Source organism: Microtus oregoni, unplaced genomic scaffold (genome assembly GCF_018167655.1).
Source record: "Microtus oregoni isolate MIOR12 unplaced genomic scaffold, Mior012 000021F_ref0000039, whole genome shotgun sequence".
NCBI lineage: Eukaryota > Metazoa > Chordata > Mammalia > Rodentia > Cricetidae > Microtus > Microtus oregoni.
In genome coordinates this window covers 30,544,779-30,560,185 of record NW_024543080.1, presented here as the reverse complement: position 1 = coordinate 30,560,185, position 15,407 = coordinate 30,544,779, and the positions used below count along the sequence as shown (strand labels likewise).

At 46.3% G+C, this 15,407-nt stretch overlaps 1 protein-coding gene across 4 annotated transcripts in view; it reads left to right on the top strand.

Annotated features, from left to right (window-relative positions):
• The first annotated feature begins 888 nt into the window (after nt 1-888).
• The window catches only part of CUNH4orf19 (chromosome unknown C4orf19 homolog), an 81,258-nt gene continuing 66,739 nt past the window's right edge, over nt 889-15,407 (top strand). The window contains exon 1 of one of the 4 annotated variants that reach the window (XM_041671546.1): nt 889-911. The gene's annotated coding sequence lies outside the window, so the exon portion shown is untranslated. Of the gene's footprint in view, nt 912-1,275; nt 1,404-15,407 lie in introns of those variants that run through there. The other 3 variants (XM_041671544.1, XM_041671549.1, XM_041671545.1) reach the window with 3 other exon arrangements.

Here is a 15,407-nt window from a genome sequence, read left to right as displayed (position 1 = left end):
GTGGCTGGAGCATGGAAAGATGGTTGTCAAGGACTAGAACCACTCATAAATTCCAAGGTGAGTGAGAAAGACTTAAGAGAACCTTCTGAGATACCGTGTTACACACACACACACACACACACACACACACGTCTGAGAATTCCTATACACACCAACAAAAAAGGATATCTTTAAACATAGCAGTATCAGAAATCTTCAGCAATGTATACTATAATCAGATGAAACCAAGTATGTAGTTCTCAACATACTCTCAAAACCTCAAAATCCAACGTTTAAAAGAAAACTAAATACATTATCAAGTTCCTTACCCTCATTTCTTTCTGGCTGGAGTGAACCTCAAAGTTTCTCCCCACTGACTCAAAAACCCAAGACAAATTCCAAAGTCTTTTTTTTTATTAGAATAGTCTGATACATTTATAAATGGACAAGTATTCCACGAAAATTTCTGAGAAGGTTGGAAATTTAACCTGAGTGTCACTTACTGTGACAAGAATATTTTTCTTCAAATCAAACAAATAACATTTAACAACGTATAAATTCAGTCATCCATCTACCATTTAAAAGTGCACAACTATTTTAGAATTAGAATGCCCCCCCCAAAAAAAACATTAAATGTTCTCCCACAGATAGTAGAAAATGCCTGTGAAGGCAGAGGGCATCTCAAATGCAAATACTGAGAAACCAAGGGTCTTAGGTCTTTGGGAGGTCTGCCCAGTTCCTCCTTCAGCATCGCGTTTTATCCCCTCTCCCTGCAAGCGGTGGAACATGGAGAGGAAAACGAGTAAGCTAGATGGCGCAGTTGCTCAACACATTTTTCCGGCAAACTCCACAGCTTCTGGGCCAGGTGGAAAGAAGACCCAAAACTTAAACCGAATTTCAGGATTAAGCCACCGATTCTCCACCCATCACAGGTAAAGCTCCGTGCGTTTGATGGAGCGTCGCACATCCTGATATCCCAAGGGAAAGGGTCTGGAACTGGGGTTCTTCTTCCACTCCTCCCAGGATAGCCTTTAGGACACAGGCAAGCGGGTAGCCCCTGGGAATGACCGTCGCAGCGGCGTCCGGGCTGTTTGTCTAGCCATTAGGCAGGCGACAAGCAGTGCGCGCTCGATCTGGCAGCTAATGCCGGTTGCTTCGCTGACCCCTCACTCAAGCCTGGATCACGGGACGACCCCTAGTCCCTGCAGCCTGCCCTGCCGGCCGGGCGCAGGTAAAGGGTTACCCGGGGCTGGGAGGCTCGCCCGCTGCCCGCCCACGTGACGCACCGGCCCAATGACCGCGGCCCGGCTGTAGCAACGCGGAGGGCTCCGGGAGGCACTGACCCACTCGCGTGTCCCAGCGCGGACGCCCGAGGCCCGCGAAGCCATGGGCGCCCCGACCCTGGAGACGCCGCCCCGCCGCAGGTAAGCAGCACCCCGGCCAGCACCGGGCTCTGCGTCTGGGGAGGAGGTTTGGTCCTGAGCCGGAGTCCCCGCTTCGTTACTCGGTCGCTCTTACTTCTCGGTTCCCCTTCTCTTGGAGGGACGCGGGGAGAAACAAGACCAGGCAACCCAGGGTTTGAAGAGTTCAGGGAAAGTCACGGAATTCAATCAAGGCGCGGGAAGAGAGGCGGACGACATGGTTCAGGTCCCCAAAATAAAGGCACCCGTGCTGGTTGTGTAAAATGGTTTATTTTTAAACTCCCAATTCATGAACTCTCAGCCTTGCCTGGGAAATTAAACTGGACAGATTGCAAGAGATTTTCCCATCTGCCTGTGTTGGGGGTTCACCATATATAATATAAGCATGTGGGACTTTTAAGAAATAAATCGGGAAAGAACATTTGACTGTCCTCGACCCACCCACCCCCGCCCCGTGCGCCCTTGCCCCGCGCGCCTTTTCTTTGAAGTGCCCTTGGGTTCTGGGGTGGGGTCTACGGAGAAGGCGAGGGTGCTTGGAGGGACGGCGACACTGCGGTGCTCCGCAAGAGCCTGGGTCTAGGAGAGTGGGCGCCAGATGCAAACGGTTAAATGGTCGCACGCTGTAAATATTTAATAGGCAAGCGTCTCCCAGGTCGGTCACCTGGGTCTCCGTGGCCTGGAGAATCTTGATGAAGTGCCATTTTCATAAAAATCGCCAATGAAGTATTTCCCAGGGATACCGGACAGATATGAGCAGGGCTTTTATCCCTCCCGGGACCGTAATTAACCTTAAAAGCAAAACAAAATAACCCCATCTCCAGTGACTCAGAACGTTTTCTTTTCCATCGTGGTATAGACTTGCGCAATGAATGTAGAGGAAGTGGGTGTTTGGGGAGACGCTTCAGATGAAAAGAAATGGTGTTTTGTGTCTCCCTGCCACTGTTTAATGCGAACGTTGTGGTGGTCGTACCTTGGGGATGGATGCTTTCGGTGGTTGTAACGTAGATATAGTGAAGAATAATTGCTGGAGAAAAGAAAAACCTGTAAAGTAGATGGGAAAAGAAATGAGAGTAGTTGTTTCTAGAGGTGGTACGTTCTATATTTGCTGAAGTTTTTCCTTCCATACAATTTCCCAGTTAATACTATTTTAAGAAGGATACATTAGCCCTCTACATCTAAGCACCAGTTTCCCTGATACACCGCGCAAGCCCATTAGGTAAAAATCCATGTTTCTATGAACAACGATAAGGAGCTCCCGTCATTAAGGAGAGGGCTGGATTGCTTGTGTTTCTCCAGAGTGTGAAAACTCAGTAAACAGCCAGCTCTGAGGCTCACTGAGGAGAAATGGGTGACATCCAGGACCGAGACTTGTGGTTCATTTCTGATGTTCACCCTTTCTGCCCACCTTGTGATCCTGTTCCTTCACTTATTCGACAAACTTTTCGTGTCCCCAGAACCTCATTGTTAGTGAAGAGTTTGATATTGAATAATGTCTGAATTTAAGTGCGGCCCGTGTTCACTACATTCCAAAGAGATTTTACGCACCTGGAATTTAAAACGAAACAAAAACTTGCTTATCGCTTGAGCATGTACTCTTTCCTAAAAATGGAAGGAGCTCCTCACTTCCGACCCAACACTTCTCAGAAACTAAGCTGTCCTCAGGACCCAGTCCTCAGCGCAGGCGCAAAGCGGGGCCGACCCCTTTCCACTCAGAACTGCCTGGAGGAGAGGTGCCCCGGGAGCTCATTGCCTGGGCGTCTTGGAAAGGACCCCAGTTTTCTAATAACTCTATACTAACCTCGGAGATAGCTTCCTCTCCCTAAACAGTGTCTCACATGTTCCAAATTCTACCGTTTCCCAGGGACCCTCAATCTTTGGGCTCTGTCGGGTTGGTGCTTAAAGACCCTATTTTGTTTCTGATTTCATCTTTAGAGTGGTTGTCTAGTTAGATAGTCTCCCTAAATAATTCAGAAAAGAAGAACTGGCAAGAGTTGACTGGGTTATCCTAGGGGAGGACAGGCATGGAGAAATCCCTGTGTGCAGGTCAGATGGGGCAGGGGCCCAGTCATGGTCATTTTAGTGCCCGCTCTTGACCTCAGAGCCGTGCTGGCCCCTAGCCAAAACCTTTTCTTACTCTGGCTATTTCCAAATACTACTAAAGAAAGCAAACTGAAAATCAAATCGTTCATCTTCCCGTGTTTCTCCCTCCCCCCCCCATAATGCTATGGCCCAACAGAGATTGGAACCTTCAGACAGATTGTAGACCATCAAAATGACCCTGTCTTGAAACATACTTAAAGCGATGAGCTATAAATATACATTCTGAAGCAGATAATTAAATAGCTTAAACTATGATCCAGTGTTATCGGAAGACCTAGACATTACTGAGTTGCAGTGAATGCTAACCAAGATCAGATATGGTGACCTTAGTTCCATGGTTGCAGCTTAGTTAATATGGTGTCTGAAACTTTACCATGAGCAATGAGCGCTAGTCAGCATGCAGGTGTCTCTCTAAAATCCAGGGAACTCTGACCTGCCCTTAGAGACCACACACATGTGTGAACCCACTGACTCTGGGCAGTAGGCAGGGTGCTAGGGACGCAGACAGCTGCTGCCTCAAGAATCTCATCTTGGGACAAACCTTTGAAGAGTTTGAAACAAGGCACATATCTGTTCTTGAAAGTTTACTCTGGCTGCAGAGAGAAGGATGGAATGAGGGAATCTACAAACATGGCCGAGGGCAACCGCTACCCAAATTCACAGAAGAGCAGAGAAGAGATGCAATGGAGAAGCTATTTAGGTGCCTACAATCTTAACTGTAAGACAGTTTCAATGACTCTGGTCTTCGATGTTAGCTTGCACACCATCCAAATAAGTCCCCCACCCCAGGATGGTAAACATAAGCCCTGTTTCAATACCGTGCTCCTCCTGGCAGGCACAGTTACCCTGAGCTTCACATAGCTTGTTTCCCATCGCAGAAAGAGGGTTTAATGAGATTATGGTGTTCATATTTTTAGCAACTTATTGCTTCCTTATGTAACCTTTGAAGTGTTAAGGCAGAAGTGAAGATAAGCTGTTGCCTCACGGAGACCCTCTCTCGTGTACCTTAAACTCCTGCTGGGATGAACGTCTCCTGACTCTGGCTCGTTTAATGCCCAAGTTGGCCTGAACATGGCCTTCTCTGTGTCACGAAGCAAAAAAACAGCCTGTGTTTGGAGGAGTATTAATGGTCTATGCCAAAAACATCTTGTACTGGAGAGGGGAGTCCTCTTAGAAGCTGACTCCCAGGTGCACACAATTTGTATTAGTGTACTTTTTTTTTTTTTAATTTGCTGTTCACTAGCCACAGAGAAGACTGCGGCAGAAAAGAATGCTGAAATTTCTTTTCATCTAGTTATTCTGCGCGCCACCCCTAGCCCATCTAACGCCTGAGTGCCTAAACTGGTCATTCATGTGCAGTAAAGGCAAAACTTCGGCTAACGCTATAAAACAGTATCCTTCTTGTTTAAATGGCTACACTGCCAGCAATTATCACTTCTCCCAAACATGTGCAGCAACCCAGAAATGAACGGACAAGCGCTGCCTTCCACCTGTAAATCATTGGCGTGCTACAAGGTTGGTTCCTCGCCGATCTCGGATGAGCGTAGCTATTTGGGTTCACAGTCCACAGAGAGACTCCACCCCGGGGGTTCAGTGTGTGGCCACGGTGATAACAGTGAGATAGTTTAGCCACAGCCCACTGTGAACCGAACCAGCAAAGAATTCAGGGAAGTTTGTCTGTGATTAAACTATCAAATAATAAGATTATTAGCTCTTGTTATTACTATCAGATCTCAGAACTGCCTTTTAGTAAAGTGTTTTTGGAAAAAAGAAAAAGAGTCACTTGTTCTAAATAATTTTTAGTTGAGGAAAAACGAAAGGAGAACAAGAGCTTGCCTAACGATGCTATAGACATTCATACAGCTGCCCACTAAGTCCAGAATTTAAGTCTTGGTTCTTAGTTCTTTCTGCTACAGTCATGACTAACCAATGACTAACCAGCATAAATTTGAGGGTACCAAAATCCCATTTTCAATTAACCTTTGCCCTAAGGTATAATTAGCCTCTGTTTATTGAAAAACTGCTCGTATCTACAGCATTTGTTATCTGTTGCTGTGTAACAAATGACCCCAGGATTATTAACCCATATTGGTAACAAACATAAAATAACCACTAAAATAACCACTGCTTGTTGAGTTTATGACCCTGGAGGTCAGCAGTTTGGGCTGACTTCAGCTGGGTGAGTCTTGTCCAAGCTCTTTCGTGTGTCCGTGCTCACCAGACGGTACTGCCTCTGGGTTTCAGCTGACTGTCCACTGAGTCACCTGGGGAGCACCTGAGGCTGAGCTCAGTGGTTCACAGACTGCCCACCTGTGTCTCTCCATGGCTTCAGGAGGAAGAGGGAAGCAAGGCCCTTTGAGGCCTAGGCTCAGTTGAATCAACTCATTTTTTTCAACGTATGTGCTTTTAACAAGTCAGGGGGCCACTTCTAATTCAGGGGATGGAGAAATAGACCACACTTCTTAATGGAAGAAGTTATATAGTCACATTTAAAAAAAAAAAAGTCCCTTGGATTCAAGGACAGATGGACCCTTGTGGCCCTTTTCAAAGCCTGCTTATCAAGCACACTATTCATAACCCACCAACTTCCGGTGCCTGTAGCTAAGGTAGAATTCCTTCTTTACAGGTAAGGAAGCCAAGAGCCAGACAGTCAGTCAGTCAGGGTCAGGCAAAGGACACAGCTGCCACGTGGTGGATAGGCCTTGGGTTCTAGGCCTAACTGGAAATCATCAGACAACACTCCCTCTGTTTTCTGCCCCGGTGGGAGGCCCCACAGTATCTCATAGCTCAGAGTATTATGCTAAAAATCCTTCAGAAGAGTTATGGGCTTAAAGAAAAGATCAGATATGGCTGCATGCATAGAGCAGATATATATGGTTTATATGTATGTGCATACACACTACTGAGACAGCCAAGACTAGGACTTGGGAGAAATCAGACGCTTGCATTTAGCCAAGAAGCTTAGCAGAAAATGAGGATGGGGAGCCAGGAGAAGTACAAGTTGAAAAGAATTGCTTCCATTATTATCTCAAATTTCCTCACATCATCTTTGATTTGAAGTCTTGTTTCTTTTATTTTTATTTATTTATTTATTTATACTTGAAAGAAGCTCTCACTGTATATCCCTGGATGACCTGAAACTTGCCGTGCAGATCAGGGTGGCCTGGAACTCACAGAAGTCCACCTGCCTCTGTCTCCTGAGCGCTGGGATTAAAAGCGTGACAAACTATGCCGTCAGACCCCTGACCTTGAAGTCTTTCTTAAGTAGCTATGCCAAGGCTTCAAGAATGCCCACAGGTGATAGAATCAAGACTAGAAGGGGTATTCAGGGGCCCCAACCCTTCCCACTTTAGGTATTGTAGGCAAAACCCCAAAACAGGTAAGGGAAAGATTCAAGGATAAACACAAGCCTGGGGCTAGAATTCAGGTCTCTAACCCAAAACCATTGTGCTCTGAACTGGTGCTTCAGAGCAGACCCTTCCTAGAATGACTGCATGGTTGTTTTCCACCTCTGATGGGCAAGGTGGGGTAGCTGAGAGAATTCACCTTTAAAACTAAGGTGACCTCAATTTGGATCCTGGTTTGCTAACCACCTGGCATGTCACAAGACGCATTTAATGCTCTAGTCACTTCTAAAGAGAATCATAAAACAGAAATAATTGACCAGACAGTCAAGATTTGGTTCACGGAATACAATTTATCTCTGTTCTCCTTGAAACTTGACAGGGCAGGTTTTACGGCTGGCACTAAGATTTGGTTTTGGTGAAGGAAGCCAAGTGTTCTTAGTGTAGAGAGAATAAAAGCTTCAGGGATCTGTCACAGCCCAGGCCAAGCCCACTCCTGGCCACCAGTGGAGGTCTGAGGGCAGGTTTTGCCTTGTGAGATGCTTACAGTCTCCAGAGGGGAAAGGTCTCTTGCTGCCAAAGCCAAGGCCTAAGTGGTGGCTCTGGGGTGGTGCACCTTCAAACTGGAAGGCAGCAAAGACACAGGTCACTGGGCGGTGGTGCACCTTCAAACTGGAAGGCAGCAAAGACACAGGTCACTGGGCAGAGTGAGCTGCATGGTTGTTGTAATCATACCCTGTCTCCATTCCAGGACTTAATAGTGGCAAAGGGGGTGTTGATTTTATGTGATTAAAAAAAAAATGCCAAGTAGCTTTGGAGGGTGAAGTTACCAAATTGAGACACTCGGCAGATAGCACTCCTAAACCCCAGTGTGAGTCAGATAGACCAACGCTGGTGGATTTACCACTTCGCAGGGCCACCAAAGACGGATGTGTCTGTGCAGAACACACATCACCCTCCTGTCAGGAACTGTCTCAGTCACACCGCACAGGGCCCTGTGTTGCGCATGATAGGTGTGTTGTCCCCTTTACCTCCCTCTGCTCGTTCCTGTCCCCTCCCTTCTGTGAGCCCTTGGAAAGAAAATGGGGAGAGTGGGGTTGCACTTTCTCCTATCACTAAGCATTTGCTCCACCTCAGTTCTTGCTTGAGTCTCAGAAGAGTATCTGTGACTGGCTGTCCCAGAAAAGACTGCAATGAAGGAAGGATCCTGCCTGCTGTTTGTTATGGGGCTTCAGGAATCTCGGCCAATTGTCCTCGTCTTGCCTCCCAACCTATATAGCACCAGGGTTACTCCTTCCTAGCAAGGGACAGATATAACAAGGCCATGCTTGATGTATCTGACCCTTAGCTTCAGGGACCTCGGTTTCCTGGAATCCTATGAGGCCTTTAGACCATCAGCACATTTTGAGTCCAGGATGGAAGGGAAAAATGGGAGGGCTATCGAACTGGGTGTGTCTCAGTTCACCTCTTTTTCACCTCTTGGTAAAGCCACACCGTGAAATAGCAGGAACTTTCAAGGTCGAACACAAGGGACTTCCCTGTATTTCTAACAATGTATATTTCCTTATCATAAAATTTCCTACTCAAATACCTGTCCAGGGATAGTTTTTAAATGCTGCTAGTAATGACACCATGTTTGCATCTGTGTGGGTGCCACGGCTCTAGTGTGAGGAAGTGAAGAAGTTTCTTGAGAAAGCCGGCCCGATTTTGCTGCAGTGTGATCTATGCCAAGTGTAAAGACTAAAGAAAATGGCAACGTGGGACAACTCAGGAGGATGAGAAAGTGACCTCTGATCCTTGTTTCCATAAAGGGCTTTCACAACAAAAGGGCATTTATAACATTTAAAAGAGATGGACATGGTCTCGCTTTTGGTGTTTATATATTTTCATGTTTTAGTTTGGTTGGGTTTTTAAGAAGAATATCATTGTATTCTTGCTGTGGAGGGTGCATTCCAAGTTGGTAAACCTAGCACCAAAAAAAGCAGTTTGCGTTTTTCGTTTTGCCTCTTTGCTTGACTGTTAATTATTTTGCTAGTATTACTGAATAAAACTAAATATTTTGGTTGTTTGGTTGGTTGGTTAATTTTCATTGAGCAAGCCTATGCCAAGTGTTAGGAATATAAAGGTGGTTAGCATGGGCCCAGACAGTCTCGTTGCAGGCAAAAGCAGTCCATAACCTTACAAACATATGGTAGCACATGCTGGGGTGATGACCTGAGGAAGAAAGCCATGGGGCCTGAGAGGAGCAGAGTGAGGTCTCTGAGGAGAGGCAGGAGCAGAGAAGAAAGCTGTTGAGCAGAAAAGGGAAGAATAAGCAGACTCTCACTAGGGACGAGCACCAGAGCTGGGAGTGCATAGAATGCCTTCAGAAGGCTCCTGGCAGATGGGTCCAGGAAACATGACAGCACCCTGGGAGCCTGGCCTTGTAAAACAGGTACTGACCTCTGCAGTCATCCAAGCTTTCAGAGTTCTTCGTTGGTGGTGGTGGATGTTCTGGGCTTTGGGGTTGTGTGGTAGGGAAAATCTCCTTCTTCTGGCCTGAGCACTTGGTCTTGGATTCCGTTCAGCCTTATTCTAACATGGAGTATATGAGTAAGAATGAACACAGACATGCACCGTGTTCTGAGCACTCATGAATTCCCTCCTGCCTTTTTGATTTCTCCACTAGCAGGGCAGGTGGAAGGTTCATTTGGGGACAAATGGGACCCCTCTTGATGAGGGGGTTGAACTTACCCAAGAGTTTAAGCAGCAGCAAAAGTCCTTGGAACTAGAGACTCACTCTCACGGGGGCCTTTTCCAGAAATAAGTACTGAGAGACACATCTCCTAAGCCAGCACAAAGAAGGTGTGGGAACAGCCCCACACTGCTGCCAACCGGGGGCCGTGCTCATTTCACCACAGCAAAACAACTTCTCACATCCGCTTCTAATTCATAAAGTCCTTTGTGCTGATCGGAGATAAGCGGTGAAGGCGTCCAAGCCACCTCTGGGGCACAGCCCTCTGGTACCATTCATCCTAGCCATCTCCAGAGGATGTAATTTAATCTCCATCCTAAAGTGTAAGTTACAAACACACCCCAAAATCCCAGACTGCCTGTGCCTGCTTCTCTCGAAACACCTTCTGGGTAATGAGACAGTATTGGTCAGTGAGACGCCATGAGGGTTTTAAACTGTGGTGTAGTAAGATATTCAAATGGCTGGAGCGTAAAAAAGGAGAAGGCAGAAAAAACTTAGGGAGAGAAGAGATCTGGTGCGACACTGATGACATTGGGGTGATTGATGGCCCAGGTGCCCGTCTTACAAGCACAAGGACATGAGTTCAAGTCCCATAGCCCACTTAAAAGAAACAAAAAGGTAGGATGTGGTGCCCTGCACTTGCAATCCCAGTGGTGAGAAGGTAGAGACGGACAGATCCCTGGGACTCACTGGTCAGCCAGCCTATAGCGTACTCAGTGACTTCCAGGCCACTGAGAGACCTTGTCTCAAAAACTAGATCGATGGCACCTGAGGAATGACACTCAGGGTTGTCCTCTGGCCTCCATGCACACACACACACACACACACACACACACACACACAAGACATTGTTGGTTTTCTAGTTGAGTAGAGGCAAGAAGTGGGCTCCTGTGATGCAAGGTGAGATTACAGGGTGTGGTCGTTGACTGAAAAGCAAAAGAGGAGGTGTCACAGTTGAACTATGACCTGCGTATACAGGGAGCTTTGTTGAATTCAGAAACAAACCATCACATAAAGTGTCAGTTAGATAAAAAAAAAAAATTAGGTGCCGGGTGATGCCCTATATTGACTGAAAATGAACAGATGCCCATGCAATAGCATGGTGGAAGGTCCAGGAGATAGTCTTGAATTATAGAACTTTTGTTGAAGACAGATTGTTTTATTTTAATCAATGAATGATTATGGGATCACTTCACAGAAAATATCAGGAAGAATAAATTCCAAACAGATAAGAATGGGGGTCATAGGAGCGTTCAAAGTCTACACGAGCCATTTCTGTACTCTGGACTCTGCAGTTCTTACCTGTCGTTTGGTAATCAGAAAATAGATTCAGCAGAAAATAAACCCACTCTCCACTTCTGCAGCGGAAACTTTTTCACTCTCTCCCCAAAAACTGTGCTCTCTTCTGAGCCCAGATCTCATTCTAGAATGCTCAGTCCAGCAGGGCTTTAGAGTCTGTTTGGTTCAATATTCCCCAACTCAAAGACAAGGAAACAGGCTCACTAGAATTAATGGTTTGGCTAACTGTATGTAAGCCCAGACTCAATACCATAACCCATGTACATTGACCTGGAGTCTAGTTCTTTCTGCTGTGAGCTCAGTCTCCTCTCAGAATTTCCAGTGTCTGGGAATACTTGGCTTTTATTAGACTGTCAAGTAAATTAACTTATTTTTCTCCTCCAGAAAATGATGAGCTCAGCTCAGTGTGGGTATACTACTTAAGACGGTGTAAGATGCTCATGGAACCAAAGAGGCTTCAGAGCCGGGAAGCAAGACTACAGTTCAGGAACCACCAGGATTCCACCTGTCTTGTGCCTATACATATGGCTCCCAGTAGAGTTCAAATTCTCTCTCTCTCTCTCTCTCTCTCTCTCTCTCTCGTGTGTGTGTGTGTGTGTGTGTGTGTTGGACACAATAAAGGGTTAGTTAGAGACAATCTCCTCATTAGTTACCCCGGGAAAAGGGGAAATGGACTTTGGAGGAAAAGGTGTGTCCATCCATAGGTAGGTACACTTCCCTGCAGCATATAAAATCCTCTGTTCTCCCTAAAGGAAATGACATTGCTACTTAAGACACACTTGTAATTTGTTGGTAGTCGGAGGGGTCTCCTACAGCTGAATGCTGATCTCCTCTGACTTTCAGGGCCCTTTTCCACTGTGCGTTTCAGGATTTGGTGTTTTACTCACAGAAGCCCAGCCCAGCTGTTCTGACTGTGGTCCACAACTGTGTGTCGGAGCATCAACCCTCATACCGAGGAGTTCAGGCAAGGTCACCATCCACAGACACAGAGCTTCTCCCAGAAAGCAGCTCGGGCCACCTCTTTAGACAGTTAGCGGAGGGAGGATGAGTTTTGGGACTTTGCCAGGTCTGTAAGGACAGTGTTTGCTCTCTCACCTCTAGGGCCCAGCTCTTTTCTCCTCCTCCCCTGAAGCGAACCGGAGCACTTTTGTCTCTGTTCAGTTCCACCTAGCATCTGGCGCTCATCACCTAAATGGGCCACCGTCTTTCGGAAATTCTCTCGTGCCCGCTGCACCAGCTTTACAAATGTGCTGAGCCTGTTTCCAGTGTTGTATTCGTTTATTTCAAGCGAATATTTTCCATATCCTAAAGATTTCCATTGTTTTAATGTTGCCATCTGCTGGAGTCTTTAGACGGAATTACCCGCTCATGTTTATATGCGTGTATGGATTTTAATATAAGCACTGTCAGACCAGTTTTTGTTTCTGCTATTGCTGACCTTGTGTGAGCTGTGGGCTGAAATGCCTTTGGTACTTAATATGTAAACCCATATAATGCACCACAGCGTTGGAGGGCTACGAAACAAAGTGTATAGTTGATAGGCCACCAAGTCAACACACCTTCTCCCTGGTCAGTTGCAGGTTTGCCTTTTTAAAAAGCTGATTGTTTTTTTCACAAATACAACACTTTGTTCTCAGTAAAATTACTGAACGTTTCTCAAATAACCTCACATCCAGGCTGAGTATGGTCAAGAGGAAAATGACAGGAGAGTACAGCCCTTCCTCACAAAGAGAACAGGGAGGGGTGGATTGAACCATAACTCAGCACCTCCTAGAGTCAGAAAATTCTGGATAACAGTAAAGAATTCCAAAAACACAAGATTGTTGGGCCCAGAGGCACTATGGGAGAGTTGGTATAAACACACAAACACACACACACGTGTATGTGTGGTAGTATACATGTATGCATATACATATATGTGTGTAGGTAGGAAGATAGGTAGATAAATAGATAGATAGATAGATAGATAGATAGATAGATAGATAGATAGATAGATAGATACGCCCAGGCCAGGTATCCTCAGTGTGGGCACCTGTAAAATTACCTGGAAGAGCTGATGTTTCCCATTGTTCTTTTTAGCTATGTCCACACAGAGCAGTAGACTGTCAGACTATGACGAATCTTGATATGATTACTGAATTTTCTCATAAAATGAAAACCGTGTCATGGGAGACAGGATGCACTTGTTGAGTCAGCCTGCCCTAAGACTTCAAGACAGCAGCTGTAACTCGTGATTTCATGTCATCTTAGACCCATCACCTGACTAACCATAGGAGCAGTGATCACACTCGCTCCTACAAGCCTTCCTAAGACATCACTGTGCTGTGTGGGGCTGGACTGTGCTGTGTGGGACTGTGCTGTGTGGGGCTGTGCTGGGCTGTGCTGGGCTGGGCTGTGCTGTACGGGGCTGTGCTGTACGGGGCTGTGCTGTGCTGTGCGGGGCTGTGCTGTACGGGGCTGTGCTGTGCTGTGCTGTGCTGTGCTGTGCTGTGTGGGGCTGTACTGTGCTGTGTGGGGCTGTGCTGTACGGGGCTGTGCTGTGCTGTGCTGTGCTGTGTGGGGCTGTGCTGTACGGGGCTGTGCTGTGCTGTGCTGTGTTGTGTGGGGCTGTGCTGTACGGGGCTGTGCTGTGCTGTGCTGTGCTGTGTGGGGCTGTGCTGGGCTGTGCTGTGCTGTGCTGGGCTGTGGGGCTGTGCTGTGCTGTGCTGTGCTGTGCTGTGCGGGGCTGTGCTGTGTGGGGCTGTGCTGTACGGGGCTGTGCACTTTAGGTGATCAATTTCCTATGGCTAGCCATCACTGGAATGTTTTAACTGTTAACAAGGCTATTCCATTAGAAATTGGCTTCTCCAGGACCGAAGGAATAACTCAGTGAGCGAAGTGCTCACTTAACAAGCATGAGGATGTGGGGTTTGATCCCCAGGACTCTTGTCAAAGTTAGTACAGCAACACACACCTGTAACCCCAGGACTGAAGACACAGGGGTTACTGGGGTGTGCAGACACAGGTGTGGGTACTGCAGTGTGCATAGATGGGGTGCTGGGGTGTGCAGTAAGCCCCCAGGAGCTTACTGGAGCTCGAATCTAGCCTGAATATCAAACTGTAGGATTACTGAAAGAGCCTACCTCTAATATGATGGAAAGCAATAGAGGAGAACCCCCCAACCATGACCTCTGGCCTCTGCATGTGCACACACGAGTACACATGTACACACACACACATACACCACACACACAAGAAGCAGACAAAGACTGAAAAATCCATGAAAGAGAACATGTCTTTACATGGAACATGTGGACTTCCTTGCATTTCTTAATGTCCACAGTCAACAAACAAGCAAGGGCTCTCTGTCCACTTTGTTGCTGTCACGTAAAGGGTTGCAAGTAAAGAAATGGGTGGGGCCCAGGAGCCAGTTGCCTCATCATGTTGAGGAAAGCACTGTTCTCTTGCTGTCTCAACAGGGACAGATCAAGAGCTAGATCTTTCTGATGAAAAGTGAAGAGGGCGCGGAAGGAGTAAGAGTGCCCTGTACCTTTAAATCTGAAGAGATTTTACAATTGTCCTTGCCGCTTCTGTTTTCGTTTGTTTGCATTGGGTGGCACAGGGAAAAGTATTTGCCTACTGGGCGATACTAATCTTCCTGGGCTTGCAGACGGCTTTCTCTCTAAAAAGGTGGCATCTAATTCGTTGGTGCTGCGTGTTTGCTTTAAATGCTTGCAAATGAAGAAGGTTTTGCTTCGGAATTGGCAGCACTGTCTCTACCTGAGGGTCAGGTCTAAGAGAAGATGCGTCTTTCATAGCATGAAATTGTAGGAGCCGAATGCTGGGTTCTGTAGTCATCCTGGAGCTACAGAAGTCAAGCGTCTGCCGCTCTCTTTAGAAAGCAGATATCAAAGTTGAAATGAACCCTGTATTCCATTTTAATAACATTGTTTGGAAAATCTGAATTTGATTGTCTAAACAGGCATTTTACCATTTAGACAATATCTCTAAATTGTTCTGAGGGGGTGAACCATAGTGTGTTTCTTTTTCCTAAAGAAATTAAAATTCCAGTTTGTGAGAAATTCTTATTCACTCAACATAAGTATTAAACAATTCTTTTACTCTATATATTCAGTCCTCCTGAATCTCTGCAGTGGATTTCAAATTCAGAATTCCAATTTGCATATAATGTTCTTAAATGCTTTGTTCTTGATATTTTTAAAAGTAAAATTTTAGAAGATATCATTTCAACAAAATCTATTGGGAGCAAAGAAGCCATGAATTTAGCTACACCTCGAACCAGAAGATGGACAGTCAAGGTTTTGTTCTTGGGGGTGGTTTGGTTTTGGTTTTGAGTCAGGATCTCATGTACCTCAGGCTGCACCAGCTCACAATGTAGCTAGGACTAGCAAGTTCTGTAACCACTGTGCTACATCCCCCAGTTTGGCTCTGAGGCTGAAGTCAAAAAACAAGAACAGAGATAATGTGACCAGTGACAGCCAGCTGTTACTAAGGCACGCATTTATTGGTTGGCTTTCTCCAAGTGGATGA